Source organism: Vanessa cardui, chromosome 2 (genome assembly GCF_905220365.1).
Source record: "Vanessa cardui chromosome 2, ilVanCard2.1, whole genome shotgun sequence".
Classification (NCBI taxonomy): Eukaryota; Metazoa; Arthropoda; class Insecta; order Lepidoptera; family Nymphalidae; genus Vanessa; species Vanessa cardui.
In genome coordinates, this window is record NC_061124.1 from 12842960 (window position 1) to 12861570 (window position 18611).

The 18611-nt window shown below is 32.6% G+C and overlaps 1 protein-coding gene across 2 annotated transcripts in view; it reads right to left on the reverse strand.

The window, feature by feature from the left end:
* The window catches only part of LOC124538744 (acetylcholinesterase-like), a 66470-nt gene that overhangs the window by 32796 nt on the left and 15063 nt on the right, over positions 1–18611 (reverse strand). Inside the window, exon 1 of one of the 2 annotated variants that reach the window (XM_047115934.1) lies at positions 2509–2700. The exons of the other annotated variant lie outside the window; for it this stretch is intronic. The gene's annotated coding sequence lies outside the window, so the exon portion shown is untranslated. Of the gene's footprint in view, positions 1–2508; positions 2701–18611 lie in introns of those variants that run through there. 2 annotated transcript variants of the gene reach the window in all.

Below are 18611 nucleotides of genomic sequence, written 5' to 3' on the forward strand. Positions count from 1 at the left end.
AACTAAGAACTAAAATTGGATAAATTCGTAATTCGAATAGTCAAAACGAGCATTCCATATATAAATATAATAAAAATGCAATGTAAATCATACATCGATGACCACATAACATCATTGTTTTTCCAGTTTTTTAAGAACGATATTTAAACTTCAATGTACTTTATATTTTATTAATATGTTTAAATATCACTCGACATTTTTTTTAATAATAATATATTTTTATACCATTTGTAGTATAAACAGTCTAATATCGATGTAGCTATTTTTGAGTAATTTAAAAAAAAAACAATTCTCTTCCAGACGAACACATCTCCAGTAACAATTTTTGAGATCGGTTAGTCAAATAATTTCTTTCTTTCAGGCTGTAGTTCTTATAGTATTAAGGGGAATAGAAGTCATATATAAAACTATGTTAGTAAAAGATTATAAGGAAATTAATTTAAATATTTGCTCTACATATTTGGCACTTGATAACCGGTCACTGAAACACATGAAAACTTCGTACATAGGCGCTGGATACACAATCCCATAGTCCTCCAATAGTGACATGAGGGCTGGTTCGTTTTTAACCCAGAGGATCGGAATAGCGATTCAATGGGGAAATTCAAAGAAAAGCATTCTTGCTATCATTCCACGCGGTTAAAATTAATACAGTAACTACTTTTAATTCATATTTGTATATATTTAAGCACTAAATGTAATCATGTTATAAACGAAACTAGTTAAAACATTAACAAGAAATATATATAATGGTATCATTACTTTCGTGTTGCGTGTACCGTATCTACTTAGACAATTTTTTGGTGAAAGTCCAGGAACTAAACTTATTATATGCCATACGTTTAGGGTAATCACCAGGTCGGGTATATAAAACATTATCCCCCATGACTAATTTATTCAAAAAGTAGTCTAAATGGTCCTGTGGTTAGAACGCGTGCATCTTAACCTATGATTGCGGGTTCAACCCAGGTAAGCACTACTGAATATTCATCTGTTTATTTGTGTTTATAATTCATCTCGTGCTCGGCGGTGAAGAAAAATCTGCAGTGACTAATTTCAACGTAAGTCTGCCGCATATGTATCCACCAACCCAATATGTCCCAAACCTTAGTTACACCTGTTTAACCTTACCATAGTTCAGCAGTGGGAAATTTAATGCTGTTAATTTCGTATGTTGTACTATATTAGATCACAGCAGTTCATTAATTATACAAACATTCGTGTCTGTGAGCAGACATATCACTAAAAACTCAGCTCAATCTCAAAGTGCTTTATTCAATATAGAAGTAATACACTTTCTTATTGATAGTCAATTGAAACAGTACCACCGGCTCGGAAAAGAAAATACCCTGAAACTCAGCGGGTTTTCTTTTTTTTTATCTGATGTATTATATAAACAATTTAAATGAAATGAAATAGCCAGGAGGCGATCGTTTCTACATACTAGAAAACAAAGTTTATACACTGAAATACTTCCGAATTCGATTTTCTTCATTGGACGAAGTGATTAATGAGGTAGGTATCAGTGTATAAATATTTCATTAAGATTATATGTAAATTGAACTTGACGATGATCGATGAGGATGTAGGGAGGAAACATGCCGTCTAGGATCGTTACTGGTGTGCGTCGCGTAAGCCAGTAGATTATGTATGTGTGTAACATTCTTGTATCGTATAAGTATTTAAAACTGTACTATCTTTATTCTACCCGTGTTTAACGTGGATAAACTTAAACTCAAATTTCTTTATTCGATATAGAAGTATTACACTTTCTTATTGATGGTCAATTGAAACAGTACCACCGGTTCAGAAAAGAAAATACTCTGACCTGAAAAGAAATGGCGAAAGACACTCATCGGTTTTTTTGTCTTATATATCATATAAACAATTTAAATGAAATGAAGTAGCCAGGAGACGATCGTTTCATTCCCAAGGTGTGCTATCGATTATAAACTCATTAATTGACGGGTATTAATAAAATAAATAAAAAATATAGTACGTCTTATTTAAAAATATTCTAGAAGTTTCCTTTTTGGGATAAGTAATGATAATAATATACTATCAGTACTCATATAACTGAATATGATTAAATTTGTTATGTAGTAACGTTAAACCCCGGAGAGGTACATAGACATTTTTATGCCAAATACCAAACAACCCATCAAACTCAAGCGATGCCCAATATGAACAATGACTTTGCATCATAATTCATTATTTTATTATAATAATATAATCTAAAATAAAGTCGCTTACCGCTGTCTGTCCCTATGTATGCTTAGATCTTTAAAACACATTGAAATTTGATGCGGGTTTTTTCACAATAGATAGATTCATTCGAGAGGAAGATTTTTGTATATAATACATGAACAATATAAATAAATACTGATACATTTAGAAGTTTCTAATGTGATGTCGTAAATAAACAAATTATGTAGTATATTTAGTACCAGCATTGCACCCTTGCGTAGTTTTTATATACGAAAAATAATAGTAAATAAACAAACGTACCAGAATATGTAACTTAATTATCTCACTCACAAAAGGTCTATAAAACAAAGAATAGACTACTAATATATGCACTTATAACGAATCAAAAACTCTGTAACGTACAAACATTTATATCCGAATCAAACAGATATTGATTTGCGTTCCACACCTGGCTCGTATCTAACTCCATGCGACAACACGGAACCAATGTATCTTGTTTAAGACCGTGATAGGTACTAATTTATCTCAACTCGTTTTATCGTAAGGTCGCCTCTTAGAGATAACTTATACATTTTTTATATCTCTATAAACATTATAAATGCAACTTTTTTGTGGAATTGATGATTGATGGTAAGTGGTCACCGTCACCCATAGACAATGACGCTGTAAGAATTATTAACTATTCCTTACATCGTCAATGCTCCACTGACCTTGGGATCTAAGATGTTATGTCCCCTGTGTGTAGTTACGCTGGCTCACTCACCCTTCAAACCGGAACACAACAATACTGCGTACTGTTGTTTAGCGATTGAGTATCTGATAAGTGGGTGATACCTACCAAGGCGAGCTTGCACAAAGCCCTACCACCAAGTAACTGTATATTTTTGTGTTACGTTTTGATACCTAAGCTTCTGAAAATATTTTGAAAGATTTTATAGCCCCTAGAGCGGTCATAAGCTACTTTTTGTCAGAAATAAAGGATTATACACAAGTTCCTGAATCATTCAATTTTTGTCACTAACATAACACAAGCGGGTAGATACGCGGATTAATCTACTTTAGAAAAACATGGATATATGTATATATTTTGTTTTTCTTTTTTGTGCGTCAATTGCACCTATTGATTTTAAGAGTCATCAATTAGTTGGCGAAGAATGTTCCTATGTTTAATTTTTTCCCTTTTTATTTCATGCCACACGAAGGCTAGTAATAGTTAGTTTTTGTATTATCATTTTATATAACTAAGCATATTATTAGTTATTTTTCTTTCTTGCATTTTTATATGTAAGTAGCCAGCTCCCTTGGACATTGGCACCGTGTGAAAGCTTAACCAATGCATCAATATTTGGAATTGAGGAGTTATGTCCCTTGTCTACATACAATAACTAAATATTGATGCTTACTGCTGTGATAGGATATGGTCGAGTATGTGGCACCCAGACCGTACAATGTCATTCAACTACAACAAAAAATAATTGGAAAACCACTAATCATTTTTAAATTTATTCCATAACCTCTATTTAAACGCTTTCATCTTAATTATATTTAACTGACTGACTGACTGACTTTGGGCATGGCGGCTATTCTCTACATAGATTATAAAGCGAGGAATTCTCCTTACCTGAATCTAGTCATCATGTTCAATATGAGTATGAAACGAGTAGGCAACTCAGATGTCACCACGAGCCACATGTAGTATTACATTAATTAAAAAAAAAAACATTACAAAAAATGAAATGCTCGTATAGCATAAAGCATTGAATTCTGAAAATCGTTGCAATTATTTCAAGGAACTGTAGATCATTAAAAGAAATGAAAAGGAACAGTGCTTTGATCGTTAAATTCACATTTGGACGGAGAATTGGTTTTGCACGAAGAAATACGCGATTTTATTATAAAGTAGTTCTTGTGTGCAGTTATTGTACTAAAAATCAAGATAAAAAATAATACAATAATGATATTACAACAACAACAACAACAACAGCCTGTAAATTATACTGCTGGGCTAAAGGCCTCCTCTCCCTTTGAGGAGAAGTTTTGGACCATATTCCACCACGTTGTTCCAATGCGGGTTGGTGGAATACACATGTGGCAGAATTTCTATGAAATTTGTCACATGTAGGTTTCCTCACGAAGTTTTCCTTCACCGCTGAGCACTAGATGAATTATAAAAACAAATTAAGCACATGAATCGGCGGTGCTTGCCTGGGTTTGAACCCGCAATCATCGGTTAAGATGCACGCGTTCCAACCACTGGGCCATCTCGACTCTTCATGATATCATAATAGACTCATAATGATATTAATCAATGAGAAATACGAAATATGAAGAAATATAGTTTACTCGTATCACACTTATTCCTAACACAAGGGCAAAGTTGCGAGTGCTGTTAAATTATGTTAGGTCGTAGAATTTAGGTTTTAAAAATGTATTATGTATCCTTCCTTGAAGTATAAGCTTGATTAGTTCTAAATTTTATCAATTACATTTGGCTTAATCATTTTGCCGTGAAAGCACAACAGATAGATGGTTAAGCCCAAGGATCTCAGAAACTGCCAGTCAATGTGACTGATTGGTAACTTACAAGTCCAGTCAGTTTAATCTTTTTTTTATATTTAAGCTAAGATGTTTTTCTTTATTATATATCTTTAAGAATGATTACGCTATTAACATTAAAAAAGAAAACCGTTATACAGGGTTCCCGTTAGGAGGTGATAGAGGTGACCGACAATAATTTGAACCCACATATGCATACTACATAAGTTAACAATTTTTTAAGTTATCATGTTTTTTACCTTATTTCAAAAAAAGTCAAAAATTATTTAAAAAAAAGTAACAATGGAACTCTAATATTTTTCTTCTGATTTATAAAAACAATTAAACAGAGGTTATAAATAACCACCATGTTAAATGTGCAAAGCGAAAAAAATCGAGATGGTCCAGTGGTGCACGCGTTCTAGCATCTTAACCGAACGCGGTTCCAAACCCAGGCAAGCACCACTATATATATGTGCTTAATTTGTGTTTATAATTCAATTCGTGCTCGGCGGCGAAGGAAAACATCGCGAGGAAACCTGCATGTGTCTAATTTCATTGAAATTCTGCCAGATGTGCATTCCACCAAACCGCATTGGAACAGCGTGGTGGAATACGTTCCAAACCTCATTTAATGGAAGAAGAGGCCTTATCACAACAGTGGGAATTTTACAGACTGTTATTTTTTTATGTACATATATGCACTGTCATAAACACAAATTCCCTTTCCGGACTAAGTGTAAAAACATATTATGTATTTTATACCGTTCGTACCCTTCAAGTAAAGTTACAAGCTATCACGCTTTGAAGGAACAGAGTAATGACCATAAACATCAATCAATGACACAAATAAGTAAACACTCGTTATCTGTATAAAGCAGGCGTATAAAACAAACACAACTGCCCATTGGCATTGGGCCGGGTGATATTTGAACCATTTCTTACATAACCAACACACTATCAACCTTGGGAATTGAATGTATCCCTTAAATACATACAATACTAAATATTTCTGCTTGGATGGTACCTACCACTAATTATAACCAAGCAACCAATTTTGTGCTCCACGCCACGAGAAATGTTACAGTATCTTATATGAGTTAAACAAGTGTATGCATTTGGACGTGTATTTATTTTAAAAAATAGTGTTTGCTAATGGTATTGCGACAAATATATAAGACACTGATTATATAGTCTCATTGTCGAACCACGTGTCGAATATTCCTGCCATTTTTATGATATAGTTAGGGCGAGCAAACGGGCCACTTAACGGTATGTGGTCACCACCGCCCAGAGGCAATGGCGCTGTAAGAAACTCCTTGCATTGCCAATGTATCGTATCGTATCGTATTGGCAGTAGGCACAATGGACATAACATAAGTCACACTAGTTCACCCTTCAAACCAACGAAGTATAAATGAAACGTTAATATTGTGAGAAAAACACAAAAAAGTGCACATGAAAATACCAAAGTTGCAGATGCACTTGATTTCTCACAAAAGTTACAGTTGCGCTGGGCAGGCCATGTAGCCAGACTGACCTTAGTGGGGGGGCCTGCTGGTATTAAAAACAGAGGAAGACCAACAACTGATTGGGAAAACGAAATTATAAAATATCTGGTAAAAATTGAATGACAGATGGAAAAGTCTAGAGGAGGCCTTCATCGTCACATAAAAATGGTTTTTACATGCCTGCGTACATTGAAACCATTACATTTATTGGATACAATTAATCAATCCAGTTAACATTATACCCATTACTAGATTATTTAAGCACATTGTTATCTTATATTATAATTTTAAAGTAAATCATAATTTATGCGAGAAATAAAAGGCATTCTATTATATTGATATTAAAATACACGGTAAGTATTGTACACTTTCGTGATAAGTTATTCCGTTATATTTGGTTTTCAATCGCGATGATACCGTTTTTATTTTATCTCGCTATATTTTATATTGGAGCGAGCGATCGTTTTTCAAGCAACTCTAATTTTGTGAAAAGTATTCAGTACCAAGTTGTTGGTTCAACTATGCTGTCTGTGATTAAAACTTTTTTTTGTTTCTCGATTTCAATCGTTTCACGTACTGTTTTTTACAGCTGTAGTATTTTTCGTCCATTGATCATCTTTGTAATATGAAGCTCAATTTTTCTGATATGCCGGTGGTTTTACTTAATATAGTTTTGTAAGATGACCTAATGTGGATTTGTAATATTTTTTTTACTGACGGCCTCTATGTGTTTTGGTCCATTTTATTGCCATGCCATGTTTGGGCAATGTAATAATTATCGAAGATTTTTTTTTATCTAGTTCCATTATGTTGTAAAAGAGTAATTACTGCTTCTAGCCAGTTCTTCTGAGAGTCTACATTCCGAACTAGTCGCGGCTTTACGTGCAGTACAGTTCTGTTAAATGACGCTACGAAAATGCTTGTCAAAGTCTACTTGAATAAAGCATATTTTTATTTCAATTTTGTACCAGTTCTTTGGACATTAGACAACAATAATAGTTGACAATATATCTATATATCTTCGAAAAGATTACACAGCTACAACTTCTGAATATGTGTTAGCTCGTATTGAACCGTTGAAAATAAATGTAATATGCATTTTCACATACATTTTTTTAATTATATAAAAATATAATATAACAATAATATATAGAATGTCTTATATTCGCACATGCATGTCCCCAATTTCCAAATGTGAAATTCACCCAAATCCATTATGAAACACGTGTAATTCAATGAATAATATCACAGTTCCCGTGCCGGCCTCTTTATTCAGATGAAACAAAACAATATCTCTACCTTTGTTCAACTTAACAAGAGGCCTAGAATTTTTCCACATCGAAACTCGGTGAGCCCCGAGGGAACCTTTCATTGTCTCTGGAACCGCATTTAATCAGCAGAGAGAATAGCTGTAAGACTTGAAGTCCTTTTTCACAATGTAGAAAAAACTTGACACGGGAATACAGAATTGGAAATATGAATATCGCAAATATTTAAACTAAAGCCGAAATTGTACAGTGGTTAGAATGCTTGAAATTTAACGGAAGATTACGGGTTCAAATGTATATGTTCATCTCGTAACGGTAAACCTGCATATTATAAATCGAATTAATTCTGCAATATGTGTCACAAACCCTCCTCAAAATGGGAATTTATTGGCCCGGTTTCAAATTTACTTTATTTAATAATAATTGTAAAAATTTGATGGCGCTTTTTTGCGTTAAAGATACCAAAATCAGCCCAAATTAAATTTTACAATCCCTAGAATGACAAACAAAAATATGGTTGTATAATTATATCTCTTTTTAGTATACGAGATTTAAGAGAACAGCATTTTTCTTGACAGATTTGAGGATTTTTTGGAGTTTCTACCATTTAATAGAGATATTTGCTACCAATTAACACTTTATTAATTTGAGACAACCAAGTAATAGAATTTTCTATAAAATATAAAAAAAAAAACATAAAAACCTTTTTTGGAACCCATAACATGGAAAGTATTATTCTTAGACTAATTTAACTCTATTCACAAAATTTTATTCTGACTATCCATAAGAATGTTTAACTCCTTTATATTTAAATGCACGAAAATAATTTATTTCCAAGAAAAAAATAATTGGCATTATCAAATATAAACTGATTTGTAATTTATTTTGCTGTCTCTAGTTATCCTCTAGTAGTCTCTAGTTCCTTGATGGTAGGGCTTTGTGCAAGCCCGTCTGGGCAGGTACCACCCACTCAACAGTTATTCTACCGCCAAATAACAGTACTCAGTATTGTTGTTTTCCGGTTTGAAGGGTGAGTGAGCCAATGTAACTACAGGCATAAGGGACATAACATCTTAGTTACCAAGGTTGGTGGCACATTGACGATGTAAAGAATAGTTAATATTTCTTACAGCTTCATTGACTATGGGTGATGGTGGTCACTTACCATCGGCTGGCCCATATGCTCTTCCGCCAAACTATACCAAAGAAAAAAGAGAAGAAACAGTCCCACGCGCACTCACATCTTATATATACGCCGATAATAATTTCACCAGGAGGGGTGCGCCTACGTGAGTAAATAATACTATAATATATAAATAACTGTCTTAAATCGCGCCCATATAAAGATACTAGAAATATTATGACATTAAAGTCTTTAAAACGTCTGTGGAAATTTGAAAGTTTAAAAAAAATATTTTTAGGAAACCAATAGTTTCCATCAATATAATCTGACTCCGTTTCGAATGTCATATTTTAGGTTTGAATACTACCATCCCAATAAAGGCTTCTTTTATTCAAAGAAAAATCGTTCAGCCCTAATACAAACCGGGCTGCCTCATTGAGTCTTTCATTTAAATGTTGAATCCGCGCTACGAAGCAATTTCCTCTGAACGAAGATTGTGGACTGTGTTTTAATGGTCATAGAAATAGGTATTTTTATTGACTTCATTTTTCAACTAACTGTTACTCGTCTTCTTCGCTGCCGTTAATTACGTTTTAATTATTATTTAATCGTGGTATTTCTTTCATTTTGTTTTTTTTTTATATTATTTTTGTCCTGAGAATTCGTTCACACATGCTCATAGACATTATCATAGATCTATCTATCTATCTTTACAGCTATGTATGTATATAACATTGATACCTATAACTAAAGTCAAAAAAGTCGAAAGTGCGGCCTATCAAGCCTTAATTACACAAATATTATAAATGCGAAAGTAACTCTGTCGGTCTATACGTCGCTCTCACTAGCAAGCAACGAATCGAATTTTATGTAATTTGGTATGAAGCAAACTTGAACTCCGTGGAAGGACATATGTAGGATACTTTTTTGCCAAACACATGACAGACAACCAATACCTAAAAGAGAGAGAGAAGCCAAGGGTGACAATTAGTATAGTATATAGGTATGTTTACTTGTTTTATACGTAAAAACTGAAGCCATAAATAGATTAAATAAAATCTCATTTATTTAAATCTCTAGCAAAAGCCGCATTAACCCGACTACAACACAGATATATGCGTTATAATGCGTTTATTTTAAATGTGTTTAAGTACGCACATAAGTCTTTTGTTCGGTAAATTAGTCATTTAATATATTTTGCTTTACAGCTGGAAATCAACGACAACTAGCTCTATATTTTTCATATTGTATAATAATACTTTTTTACTTATGTTTCAATGTTTAAATAATTAGCAAAGTGAATATCAGGTTATAAGCATTGTCTGGTCTCATTGTGTTTAATTATCTTTTATCCAAGAATTTAAAATACTATTTAAAGACAGGCTTCGCTTGCATTAGGAGTTAGTCGTCGAGTATAAGACATAAAAAGTCAAGGCTTTATTGTTTCTTGGAGATGAAGTTTGGTTCATAACAAAACTAAATCAAATTTGGTTCAGTTTTTTTGGCGGTAATAGAGCAATAATGCAGATAAAGTTCATTTATAATTTTTTATTAATTAAATAAGTATTATTAACATTAAATGCTTAAATTTTTACAAAAATGAATTAAAAAATGAATGTGTAAATTTTTAACGCGTGGAATGGTGGCAAGAATGAGAAACTAAATTTCGATCCACTGGGCAAAAATAAAATACAGTAGATTTCCATAACTCTAAAACTTAAATTTTACCTCTGTATCTCGAATAGAGCAACGTTTTTGGAAATATAGTTGGGTATATACAAATAATAAATATTAATATATCACCCCTGTCACTGAATTTGTATTTATTTTACCTCTCCAACTAAAAAATTATAAGAACGAATCTTAACCTCTTTATGTCGAATCAAAATCCGTCTAAGTCGCAAACTCTATAACTCGAATTTTTGGCGTAACCCTCGATTTTTGACTTATAGAGGTTCTACTGTATAAAAACTATTTTTAAATTTTCAACTAACTTCAAAAAGGAGGAGGTTATCGTATTGGTCAGCATTTTTTGCCTTTTATTTTATGTTTGTTTTTCATAACTTTTTACTGGGTGGACCGATTTTGATTATTTTTTGTTTGAAAGCTAGTGCTTCAAATATAACCATAACTATGACTACATTATATAATCGTAAATCGACTTTTAAAAAGTCTAATATTTTTCATTATACTTTGGAGGACTCTAAAAAATATGTTAAACACGCTATTATTTTTATTACTTAGTTATTTATTTAGTTGAATAGTGTTTTGTTTGAAGTCGGTTTTTCTTTTTGTTTTATTTTTTATTTAACGGCGTCTTAATAATTTTCACTGTATCACAACGTATATTTTCGAGTACTAAATACGGCCGTAGCAATTTCGAAATAAACGTTGGACTCTTGAATGTAACGTTGACCTAAAGCCATTCTGCACCCAGTTGGCCTACATGCAGCGTTTATTTAAGTACCAAATAAAAATCACACCTCGCTCATGATGTAAAATATTTTAACACCATTTATGAAATTAAATTTTACGCCAAGGTTTTTTTTTTTTTGGAGAGAAAATTTTAATTATTCGCCAATATGATTATAGTTACTAGTAATTAAAAAAAGTGGTATATTATATGTAGTATATAAAAACCCGAGATATCCCAGTGGTTAGAACGCTTACATCTAAACCGATGATTGCGGTTCAAACCCGGCAAGCACTACTGAATTTTCATTCGCTTAATTTTTCATATGAGTACCGCCGTATAGGAGTGTGTATGTTTGTGCGTAGTGTATATGTAGAAGTGGTGTAGTACCTTTATATATACACCATAAATAGATATACTATAAATTTACATTTAAGTGAGTAATTTAGTGACATTGGAAAAATATTTTATTGTTTTGCTTTTATGATGAGTTTTTTAAGTAACTATTTTTTTTCGGTTATGTTTTTTGGTTTACAGTTCAATTTCACTCGCTTTTATCGACAAACTGAACTTGACCTGCCCTGCCCACGTTTTTATATCTAGAGATATTTGATATATGAACGAGCCACAACTATTACTGTCGAAAAAAACTATTGAACACACTAATAAAAAAACTGTCAAAAGAACATATGAGTATGATGAAAAATGATACTTATAAGTCCATTTAGATGTTTTAAAAATAGTTGTTTAATTTAGGAACAGAAGATTTGTCTCATTAACGTTTACAATTGATGTAGAAGCTGTCATCTTTAAAGACTGATTATCTCTTTCTATTACAATTGACTTGATATTTGAAAAAAGAAGACGGCATTATTTAAACAATCACCTCTTTTAAAAATACAGGTAAAATTAGATTTTGTTGAAAATATTTCGAAAAATTGAACTACCTAAATTACTGATGCAACTCGATTGAGGGCAGGCCTAAGTGGCGTAAACGATGCGCCCAGGAAGTGCACGGGTCGGCTGCGGAAATTGGCCTCGCTTTTACTGAATGCAAAATATACTTCACATTGATGCAATGGAATGTAACTGGTCCATAGTTCTGTTAATGTTTGTGTGTGTAATATGACAACTTACACACACACATAAACGGTGCTCAATGGTTGATTGATTAGTGGAATGATATATCTTATATTTTCGGCTAGTAAATAAACAATCACATAATATAAAAATTAAGAAAATTAAAACTTCAAACTTCAATCTCAAAAAAATATAGTCCGAAAAAACAATTATCACTTTTTCATCCTCAAGTACCACCCCTAAGGGTGAAAATTAATCATCTTAAAATTTACATAGAGTTCAACATGAGCTATACACTCTACGTCTTATACATGGCGTACATACATGAAACGAATGAAGCCGCGCATCTAAACATTTTAGAAATAAAATAGTTTATTGGACCAAGCGTGCAGATAAAAGAAGACCAGGGTAAAACTCCGAGCACAATGAAAACTTAGCGTCGCTTTTGAAATACCAAATTTGTGTTTAAAATTCGTCGCATGCTTTCCTCTGAAGGAATTGTGCATACGTCTGGAGAAATTCTGCCAGCGAACTAGTCAAATTCACTTCTGAGTTATTTTCAGAGGCATTTTACGATAAGTATTTACGTACATACTATATAAAATTCTGACTAAAATTTTAAAACGTTCATACTGACGGATATTTTTACCTGTACATTTGTTTCTTACAGATAGGGTTCAATTTAATTTGAATGATACTCATCTTCATTAAAATGACTTTTTCTTATATTAACATGAATGAGATGAATGACTCAAGAATGGCTGAAGTCTTAAGTTTAATTCATCACGTGATGAAATGAAGGAAAACGTCATAAGAAAACCCATACATACAAAATGAAATATTACTGTACCCAGCCTGCATCAGCAAGGTAAAATAGACTTCAAACCTTCTTTGGACGACCTCGGTGGTCGAGTGGTGTGTACACCGGTTTTCATGGGCACGCCCCTCCGAAGTCCCGGGTTCGATTCCCGGCCGAGTCAATGTAGATTATCATTAGTTCTCTATGTTGTCTTAGGTCTGGGTGTTTGTGGTACTGTCGTTACTTCTGATCTTCCATAACACAAGTGCTTTAGCTACTTACATTGGGATCAGACTAAGGTGATGTTGTCTCATATTTATTTATTTAGTATTCTTAAAAGAAAAAGGAATACTTGGGATATATACATATATTATGAAGCAGTTACTATATATGTTTACTAATAAATTATACGTCCAGTATTTTGAATAATCATCTTAATACGCAGAAAATGTTCCTTTAAGGTTCAGCTTATTCGTAAGTAAGCATAAAATAACAATGTGAATTATAAATTTCAAAGTGAAGTAGTACTTAAGACAGCCGCTCGTATAATTATATTCATCGTATTTAAAACTTTAATTCACAAGTTCCACGTTAACTACTATCGAAGATTCAATCTGAAAGTTTAACCGACAGTTAATCCTTTATTAAGTTAGCGTACAGGCTGTTTTAATTCCTGTTGAATTTTAACTAAGTTGTTAATTCTGTGGTTTCATATTTCTATACCGGTTAAGAGTTGGGTTTAAGCCGACTTAACAAAAGGGTGTATGAAATTTTTTTGTGCTATTTTTGAATCTGACTAATAAAACAATAAAAGACTTTTAGATATGAACCTAGACTATAAAAATTATCCCAGTATGTGTTGTATACATTTAAATAATAATAATAAATATTGTATAAGTTTTCGCTATAAATGTATATTTATAAGCATAATTATAACGTACTAATTATTTAAATTTGATAGTAAATAAATATAAATGAAACACCATGTATATACTACACACGTTTGATAAATCATTCCCTTCCGTGTTCCAAAGATTTATTGTTTTGTAAAGAAAAATATATTACGTCAATGAAAACACAAATTTACATTTCGAATGTAACAATATATGAATGCACTTTCATGATTAAATGAGCGTATGGAAATCGCTCTATTCTGCAGCTGCATTGCAATTTGGCGCAATTTGGCATATTCCCAACTGCAACGCGAGCCGGTCACGTGACTGCAACACCTGATAATCCGCAATGAACCAGTTTCAACCGGTTTCAATGTAATTGCCGACGTTTTTGACATAGCGTCGTGTTATTTTTGAAGGTAAAAAAATCTGTTTGTTATTTATTTGTAATCCAGATGGTTACAGAAATTTATTGTGCAATTCGATTTAACTTAAGTTTTAAAGAGAAAGAGGATTAGAATAATAATGTATTATTGTTCACCAAACAGGAATAAAAGTCAAACAATTATGCTATTAAACAATATTGTCAATTTTATAATGTACTATCGACAACGGCCTCGCACGGTGCAGTGCTGATCCTAAGTATACTACAGTTTTTTTCTACTTTCTTTACTATATTTTCCATGTATTATACACAAAAACCATCCTCGCGAATTACTGTATCTATTAAAGAAAATGACATCAAAATCCGTTGCGTAATTTGAAAGATCTAAGCATACATAGGGACAGACAGCGGTAAGCGACTTTGTTTTATACTATATAATGAATAATGATGAGAAAATTCAAACTATTCAAGTTATATACTATAATTAGACAAATATTGTTTAACGAATTCAAGACTGCATAGAAAATACCCTTTCTCTTTCTAATAGTCATGGAGTAACAATAACAGAAAGAGATCAGACACCTGAACACGCTATCCGAAGATTCAGAAGAGCAATCAAATAAATACATACAATGTGAACAAACACACACACGCAAACATGTAACGTGTTACATGAACAATGTACATTTCTACGCTTCCAAACAACTTGTAAAGTGTTCAATTTATTAACGCCCCGTCGGATTCAAATGCGACCGAATTGAATTCATAGTAATGATCGCGGCCCCAGCGTTTCGACGCATCCGTTTGTGATTGACATCTTTATGATTGGAGGGAATCGTGGTAACGTATGGTAAACCTATACATGTATACACACACACACGCACACACACATACAAACATACTATGAAGACCTGGAAGAGATCACTTAGGCTCTATGAGACAAAATGTCTGGATTAAATTGTATTAAGGATTAAAAACAGCATGGAGAAGTTGATTGAAATTACTCTTGACACTGAATTATTTAATAAAAAAATAAATATTTTCATAATCAAAAATCTTCCTGAAACTCATTTTGAAATGAAAACTTCTATAGTTGCTTAGCAACACGTCAGGTGATTTTTAGTTTATATACCATGCGTTACAAAAGTATCTTTTAGAAAAAAACACACTATCGTTCTATTGTAAAGTTTCAATGTTAAAAATATATTGTTTAAGAGCCTAATAAAAGGCATAAAAATTTTGCACACATTCCTGGATAGAATTAAAATTGCATGATGAAAATAGTCCGTATTTTCCATTATTAGTACATAAGGTCGTAAGAAAAATTATGTTTATATCCAATTATTACCTTTTGTATTACGTTTTCATATTTGACACCCTTTCGTTAAAAATGGAACTTAACATAAGAGTACAACGCAGCCCTATAGTTTTCTGTTATCTTACTCAATCAATCAGTCGCCAATCAGATCCGACTGATGCAACTTCATTACCATAATAAAATTGAGCGCTACAAAGGGCGCACGAAAAATGTAAATGAACTTTACAGTAGTGCTCAAAAATATAAGGGAAGTAAATGCTGCTTATTTGGAACGTATAATAAACCTTATATTGAATTTACTTTTATATTTAAGTAAGGTACTGGATAACATAGCAGGGCCAAGGTGGCCGAACAACAGTGGTCCGAAAGCGTGCATCTTAACCGATGATCGCAGGTTGAAATCCAGGCAGGCACCACTGAATATTCATGTACTTAATTTGTGTTTATAGTTCAAGGAAAACACCGTGATGAAACCTATATGTGTCTAATTTCTAACAAATTCTATCACATGTGTATTCCACCAACTTACATTGGAACAGCGGGGTGGAATATGTTCCGTCTCTACAAAGGGAGAGTAGGCCTTAACCCAACAGTGGGAAATTTACAGGCTGATGTTGTTATTTTTGTTTTACTGGGTAACTGTGTAGCAACGTGAGACATTATATAAAAAAATGAAGTTCCAAATTTGAATTTGAACATGATATTTTGCACAAAAAAAATCTTGAATTTTTGGTGTCGAACGGTGCAATTAACCTTATCTTCAATTTCATGCGAAACCCGTCTATTAATAATTGAAAGCATTATTCTTAACACACCTGAACAAATACATACGTACTACTATATACATATATTTTTAGTTATACAAATGCGTCAGCCCTGAAACGCACTGACATATATTTTTAACATAAATTATTTTCTGCGAATGAAGTCGTGACGAATTCTGTGCTGCCAACAAAACCTTTTTTTTAATATATTTATTATAATATAATATTTTTGGTTAATATAATATGGTATACTTACAGCACGTAAATTACCCACTAGGCAGGAAGATCTGATTGTTTCAAAAGAGTAAGTTTTTTTATTTTATTTAATATGATATTCCGGAGGATGATTGGCACTTAGGTTAATAACTATTATATGATCATGCTATCCTTTGCGCCAGATAAAGTTTGAAGTTTATGAGGCGAGATAGACTTGTGGTTAGAGCACGTGCATCTTGACCGATAATTGTAAGTTTAATCTTAAGCAAACACAAATGATTTCCCATATGCTTAACTTGTTTACAATTCATCTCTGGCTGAGAAGAGTGAACACCTCGTGAGGAAACCTGCACATTTCAATAAAATTTTGCATGAAGTGCCGTGGTGGTTTGAGCTCAAAATCTTCTCTTTCAAAAGAAAAGACATAAATTTTCATTACTTGTACTTTTACATACACTGTCATTTTTATTTAATCCATAATATTCAACTGACCACAATTTATTTAAAAATTAAATAATGGAAGTATTTTCTGCTAAAATGTTCCATGTAAGATAATAGGGACGATACAGGCCTCCCTCGTTTTTTTTTTTTAAATGGTCTAAAAAGAGTCAGATCTACGGTTCACTGCATTCTGCTACACACAAAATTTATCGTACAAAAAGTGAAATTCGTGAATCGCTTGCTTTATTTAAAATGCCTCTGTTGCTAAATTAAAATAAAATGTTAAGGAACACTGGTATGCCGAAAGTCACTTTACAACTAATGAGTTTTTGATTGAATGAAACGATCGCCTCTTAGCTATTTTTCCATATTGAACATATTATGTAAATAATAAAATTGCAAAAAATCCCGCTAGGAATTGTACTTTAAATGTATAATAATTAAAATAATTAATGCTGAAAAAACAAAATTAGTGTACGTAATATATGTTAACGTTAACTATTTTATTCGCTTTATTTACTTTCTGTCTAATTTTTTAGTGGAAACCTGATATTGATATATATTTGTCATCCTTAAAACAGCAACAGTAGTATAAACTATTCTAACGATACTAGCGATTCGCCCCGGCCTTCGCATGGGTGCAATAGTGATACTGAATATCTACAGAATTTGTTTATTTAACTAAAAAAAACTAGAAACTATCAGTAGATCTTTACTACATTGTCCATGTATTATATGTATATACAAAAACCTTTCTGCCGAATCACTCTATTTAAAAAAACCGCATCAAAATACGTTGCGTATTTTTAAACATTAAGGCATACATAGGGACATAGGGACAGAGGAAGCGACTTTGTTTTATACTATGAAGTGATGTGAACACAAATCACTTAGACCAACGTATTAGTAAAAATTATAACAAAAGTAAAAGTATTATTTACGTATAAGTGCGATATACAACAACAACAACAGCCTGTAAATTCCCACTGCTACAGGCCTCCTCTCCGTTTGAGGAGAAGGTTTGGAACATATTCCAACACGCTGTTCCAATGCGGGTTGGTGAAATACACATGTGGCAGAATTTCTATGAAATTTGACACATGCAGGTTTCCTAACGATGTTTTCCTTCACCGCTGAGCACGAGATGAATTATAAAGACAAATTAAGCACATGAATCAGCGGGCCTGGGTTTGAACCTGCAATCATCGGTTACGATGCAAGCGTTCTAACCACTGGGCCATCTCGACTCTTGTGCGATATTGAATGAGTATATTACCTGTGGTTTACCAACCCAATAAACGCTAATCAACTGTTCCAATCACTGGCATAAGGACAAATAAGCAACTTTGGCACTGAATTCTCATGGTTTCATTCTTCTATAGGAATCGTTGAAGTTTCGGAAAAATAATACATTTTAAATATCAGCGGAGTTACTATTGTAACTTTAAAAGCAAAAGTAAGTATAATCAATTAAGGTGAATAGTGTTGTATTATAAATAAAGATATATTCATTAAAACCGTTTGTAGCGCGTAATATACCACATATATCTAAAGTTTATTTGCCTTTTCACCTTCTTCGATTAGAAAAAGGTAGTTTTGTATAATAAGCCAAAAAAATAATGCGACTTTTAAATGTTTTACACCTTTTTTAAAATAC